This window comes from Zosterops lateralis (genome assembly GCF_965231275.1).
Source record: "Zosterops lateralis genome assembly, chromosome: 21".
NCBI lineage: Eukaryota > Metazoa > Chordata > Aves > Passeriformes > Zosteropidae > Zosterops > Zosterops lateralis.
In genome coordinates this window covers 2,903,572-2,909,571 of record NC_139781.1, presented here as the reverse complement: position 1 = coordinate 2,909,571, position 6,000 = coordinate 2,903,572, and the positions used below count along the sequence as shown (strand labels likewise).

The 6,000-nt window shown below is 44.4% G+C and overlaps 1 protein-coding gene across 4 annotated transcripts in view; it reads left to right on the top strand.

The window, feature by feature from the left end:
• Positions 1 to 1,221: 1,221 nt before the first annotated feature.
• The window catches only part of MTM1 (myotubularin 1), a 31,701-nt gene continuing 26,922 nt past the window's right edge, over positions 1,222 to 6,000 (top strand). For 2 of the 4 annotated variants that reach the window (XM_083876252.1, XM_083876249.1), the window contains exons 1-2: positions 1,232 to 1,341; positions 3,072 to 3,223. The gene's annotated coding sequence lies outside the window, so the exon portion shown is untranslated. Of the gene's footprint in view, positions 1,352 to 3,071; positions 3,224 to 6,000 lie in introns of all 4 variants that reach the window. The other 2 variants (XM_083876251.1, XM_083876250.1) reach the window with 2 other exon arrangements.

The window sequence follows — 6,000 nt, the reverse complement described above, 5'->3', positions numbered from 1 at the left end:
ATACTAATGATGACACCTAAAACTGAGGCTCTTGGAGGTGAACCATGCCTTTGTACAAGGCAAGCAGTACTTTCAGAAGAAGCCACAGCACAGTAATTTTAACAATAATTTTATGCATTACTCTTCAGATGGTGTAACTATTTGTTCATAGAGAAGAAGTCGCTGCCAAAATTAAACTGGATGAAGACTTTTTCAAGAAGCCATGGAAAAGCAGAGGGGGTATAGTGTGTTTGATATAGTTGTTGGTCTGATGCTCGTGAGCTGGCAGGGGATGATCTTCCCTCAGAGGAGCCAGTGCCGGCCCTGTGCAGGTGTGAGGGGAGCGCTGCTGGGGCTGAGATCTGCTTAAACCAAGTATTGAGTTCCTAATTGCTCACAAAGGAACCTAAGTTACTTTTTGTATTATTTTTTTTTTCGTTATTTTTTCTTTGATCAGCTCTTTTGTGGTATCGCAAGCAGAGAGGAATTGTCCTTTGCTGACGGAGGTCAAGTTAGGATCAGTCACTAGGAGAAGGTGGACACTGCTGTTTTGTAACTCAAAAATATGCTTTATGACATCAAAAAGGCTTGACAATATCACAAATCCTGTTTCCCTGAGAGCAGACCATCAGACCACAGAGAGTGCCCCAATCTCTGTGCTGCCCTCCAGACAGGCACCTGTACAGGCCAGCAGGCCATTTTATCGACAATTTTTATTTCATTTTAATTTTACATGACTAATACCCCTGCTATTGCATCGCCAAATCATTTGCTTCTTTCATCATAGTGTTTATTCTTATCGCGTACTCCTTCTATTATAATGTTCATTGGTGTCCAGTGGGCATCCAGAAGGGGTGTCTGATTACTCCATCAGCTTCACACTGGCCGCACATCCCTTTCCTCCCATTTCTTTTTCCCGGGTGTTTCGTTCGAGACCGCTCTGCGGGGCGGGGCCGGGGCCGGGGCCGGGGCCGGGGCCGGGGCCGGGGCCGGGGACGGGGCCGGGGACGGGGACGGGGCCCCGAGGGCCTCAGGCCTCCATCGAGCCCCGCCGCCCTCACGGCCTGAGGGAGCCGCTCCCGCCCCGCCCCTCCGGAGAAGCCCCGCCCCCAGCGCGTGGCCCCGCCCCGCCCCTCCGGAGAAGCCCCGCCCACAGTGAACCCGCCCTGCTTGGAGCGCCCCCCTCCCCCCCAGTCCCGCCCCCTCGGCCGCAGCTCCCGGCAGCCCCCGCGGCGTGGGACGGGCGCGGGCCCGTCACGTGAGCGCCGTATTCGGGCCCGCGGCGGCGGCGGCGCCGCCTTGGGAAGCGTCGGTGAGTGCCGGTGTGGGGCCGTGGCGTGTCATTGGGGCCAGAGAGTGTCGGCGAGTGCCGGTGAGGGGCTGCTGCGTGTCTTTGCGGCCCGGGAGTGCCGCTGAGTGCCGGTGCGGGAGCGCTCTGTGTTGTTGGGGCCCGGCAGTGTCGGTGAGCCCCGGCGCGGGGCCGCTGTGTGTGTTGTTGGGGCCCCGGGCGGTGTCGGTGCGGTGTCGGTGCGGGGCCCAGCAGTGTCGGGGCTCGGTTGCCCGGGCTGTTCGTGCCTTCTCCTGATTGACACCCCGATGTGCCGCATCCATCTGGGAGCGAGACGCTGCTGGAGTGTGGCTCAGTAGACGCTTCTGAAGTGTCATTTTTGTCTTTCCTGTTAAATCCTCTCCTGTGATGTGAAAATATCCCGAGTGCTATTGATTCTCTTTCAGACCTTTAAGCCGCTGTAGTGTTCGTTTCTGGCTGGCTTAAATTTTGTTCTGAGGCGTGTGACTTCGTTCAATGTTGAGGGCTGAAAAGCTGAACCCTTCCGTTTCGGAGCAAACTTTTTAGTTTATTTTAAGCAAGAAATCATTCTTGCAGATGACAGACTTTCTGCTCGCTGTTTTTTGTGTTGTGGCAATCAGAAGGCATGTTTTTTACTCGGTATGGTTGGTGGATTTTGGTTTGTTGCTGTGGGCTTTTTTTAGATTTACGTGTTTTAAGAGCATAAGAAAGGTATTAACATTTTTCACAGAAATCCCCATTTTTCTTAGTGCTGTAAAAGCAGCATAGGCTAACTCAGTGTTAAAATTGAGAATGTTTTGTTGTGGGTCTGTAGATTGATTTGCCACAATAGGCACTGACAAAAACTGGATGTTTAAAAAGTAGCTTGTATCTATGGCTCGGCTACTTCTCTGGGGCAGGAATTGTGCCCGTTGCTTGCCAGGGGTCATATATTTGTTTATCATTAGCCAGATTTGAAGGTATCTCGTGGTGCAGGAATAGTATGATGTAAAACCAGAACCTCTTCCTTCCTTTTTTTTTTTTAAAGTTAATTTGTGGTTTAAAAAGTTAGACTGTACAGTTATTAACAGAGTGTTAACACACGGAACTTCTGGTGCTGAGTGTGACTTCATCGTGTGGCAAGTGTCCCAGGAGATGAGCTATAGAGCTGTTTTCAATCAAATGTAGAATTCTCTCTTTTTTGCACTGTTTATCATTCTGTGCTTGTGCAGAAGGAAACTTGCACAAAACACACTTGCTGAAGAGATGAGCGTCGTCAAGGTTGATCAAACCCTGGTGCTGTTCTATTCCTGTGTGTCGTTACAGAGTTAATTACCAATAGTTAATTTAGAGTGCACAACTGATTTAATGAGAAGTAACTGTAGATGTTGTGTGTGTTGTTTTAAAGGACACAAAATACCAGTTTCTCTAAGAACTTTAATTGGGTAGAAGTAAGTTTTTTGTTTCATGGTCTGTTGGTTCTGACTTTGCCAAGTTACACAGCTTTTTTTCTGAAAGTCATTCCTAAGGGTATTTGGGAAAAGAAACTGACTTAGCAACATTTTAAAACCGGTTCTTAGAGTGTTAGAAGAGAAAGTTTTTAATTCCACCTACTTGATGCCAAGCCTTCTGACATAAGGTAAAACGTAAAAAGAACTTGTGCTGTTTGTTTTCTTTCTCCAGAATGTTTTTAATAGCAACTATTCTGGTATTTTGCTTCCTTTCTGAAGTTTTTAAAAGTAATGTCACTTGAAATTTTCTGGCAGTGCTAACAATGTCTTCCTACCTGTTCCATTCCTATTAGAGGCCAGCTACGACACAGGAGTCAAATGTTGTTGTAAAGTTGAAGGAATGAACAGAAGTTTCCTGTCATCTGACACCGAAGTGGGCATCTCTATTTTATACAACTGAAATGACTGGCTAAATCTGGAGACTTCTGAGCAAGAGAGAACAAAAGTAAGTGCTTTTAAGTGGACCGTAGTAAACTTTTGTGTAAGATAGAATGTGGTTTTTCCCAGCCATATCTAAGTAACTCGTGTGCAGTGTTGTTGCATGTAGAAAGTTGAAAGGCTGTGCAGCAGAGACTGGGATGTGACTGGACTCATCAGTGTGGAAAATGTCCAAGTTTCTGTGCCCAGCAAAGCTTGAAAGAGAGGACCCCCAAAAGTGTGGTGCTGCCCCATGAGTGACTTAGGCAGGGTGGCCCCAATGTCTCCTTTCTTAGGGATGGAATTAAACAATGATTTATAAATTACTTCATCATAGTCTACTTAGTCTACCTTTTTAAGCACAGACTAGCTCAGAATGGTATTTTCTCCTTGGTATTATGTGCATTCCTGCAGTGGAAGATGGAACCAAACAGCAGATGGCAGAGGATGAGTCTGATGGGTTATACATGTTCTTAAAGGAAAGTTGGGAGGAAAGCCTGGGTAGGGGGATGTAGTTTTTTAACTGTTACAGTGTCATTTTTTAGTACAGTACATCATTGAATAACAGATGCAATTTCCATTTCTCCTGTGGAATCATCAGTTAAATCTTTAGCAACAGAACTACGGTGGCCTAAGGGGTTGTCTTTCAAGAAGAATGAGCAGAGAGCAACTGAAGGCTTTCTTAATAGAAAACTGGGAAGCTGTGTTTGCTGTCCCATAGGCTTTCCTGTCAACTGCATCAGCTTTTGACAATGTGGGAGGTATGCATTCCCTGCAGGGGATTTGAAGGAGTGAAAATAGACTGGGTGGGTTTAGAAAGCCACGGATCAGCCTTCAGGCATAGTTTTCCTACAGATGTATTGTTGATTCTAGAGGTAATCTGACAAATGCTTTCTTGAAAAAAAACCCACTGACTTCTGTCATGCCACCTAATCTGGGTAGATTTAGCTGTTAGAGGGAAAACCACTGCTCCTTTGATCCACTCACAGGACTGAACTTCCACTTCACAACTCAGCTACCGGACTGAATATTAAGAAGCAGTTCAGTCCAATCATGGCAAGGGAAAGGTAGTACACATAGAACAAATACAAAATTAGCAGTAAATGAGTACAAGTGGACAGAAATGATTGTTAGCATAAATTGCAAGGAATTTGACAATTGCTGGTAAACAGGCCTTAGCAAATAATTATATGTATTACTACTAAAGAAGGTGCTGCTTTTGTTTGTAATAGTGATATAAAGCACAAAAATTATCTCTCAGATCCCATGATGGCATGTGTTCTATTCTGTCACCTCTCTTTGTGAGAGCATTTGTGATTCTCTTAAAAGAAAGCTTGCCAGGATATCATCCTAAACTGTATTTTCAATAGAATATTAAAGGAGTTAGCAATTGGGTTGATAATTAGAAAAAGTAACAGACTTTTATGTTAAGTGTTGTTGAAAGTTGTGATTTACTTTGAAAATAGGGTGGGAGTTAAATTCCACTTAATGTTAAGACAGTAAAACAAAAAACTTCAAATGCAGACAGGAGAAATATCAATCAAGACAGAACTGAGATTTTTTTTTTTTAATTCCTCCATCTATTCTTTATTCAATACCTGTCTTCTATGTATGGGCTACAAGAGGTTTTTCTTTTTAAGAAACTTATACATAGAAGTGTGTAAGAAGGATCTGGTGGCACTGAGAAATTTTCTGCCAAACTTTCTGCCAAGTTGTTTCTTTTGCTGCCATTTGTAGATTGCCATTGTCAGGACACCAGTTTTTTGTTAGTGTGAGGTCTTCCTTGTGATATCTTGAAAACTCCCTACTCTAGTGAGCCTGTAAACTCTGAGTGGGCAGCAACTGACACTTTAATCGGTTTGGTAAATTAGCAGTCACTTGACTGTTGTGAATTTTGTTTGTTTGTATTTGTTTGTGTTGAATCCTTTGGGAACAATGACTTGACCTGTCAAATGCAGGGCACATTAGGGAACAAGAGAATGCTTTTTCTGGGAGAAGGGAGGCCTTCTGGCTCTTCACAAACAAATTCAGCAGTCTGTGTTGAGTTGTGCAGCTGCTGTGTAGTCTAGCAGAGAATTGGCAACAATTCTGAAGTGCATCTTTCTTAGGGATGGCAAGCCTGATGTAGAATTGGTGCTGAGCAAACAGCTTTGGATTGAGAGGGGTTTTGTGATAATGTTTTTGTAGGATACAGTTGTTTTTTTTTTAATATAGTGATTATTGATGAATTTGATATAACTGACTTGGAAACATCAGTGCAGAAGGGCAGATAGATTCCGTATGGACAGTATTCCATTGAGGCTTGCACTGCTGACATGCTTTGTGTTCTGCTTGCAACTTGAATTGGTAAGGCTTTCAGGGAGACTTGAAAGCTCATATGATTTCCCTGGAAAATGTAGATTTAGTAAGTACATGGGAATAGGGAATGTTATTTAGACATAAGGGAGAAGACCCACTAGTGGCATAATCCAGTCTCAGATCAGTAGAATCATGAGGATCCACTTGAGGAAAGGTGAGGGCTGTGACCTCCATTACTGAAAGGTTATGCCTGGAAGGATTTTAGACCCTGTAAAAGTGATGGTGAAGCGGAAATAGGAGATTCAGTGATCTGTCAGTTGAGATAAGAGAGCACAAACAACATCGTTATGGTTAATGATCGTGGACTGGAATATCTTTCTCTGAAGACAGGCTGAGGGTCAGGGATCTTCAGCCTGGAGAAGAGAAGGCTCCAGGAAGACCTTAGAGCACTTTCCAGTGCCTAAAGGGAGTCTAAATGGAAGGTGAGCACAGGCTTTTTATCAGGAG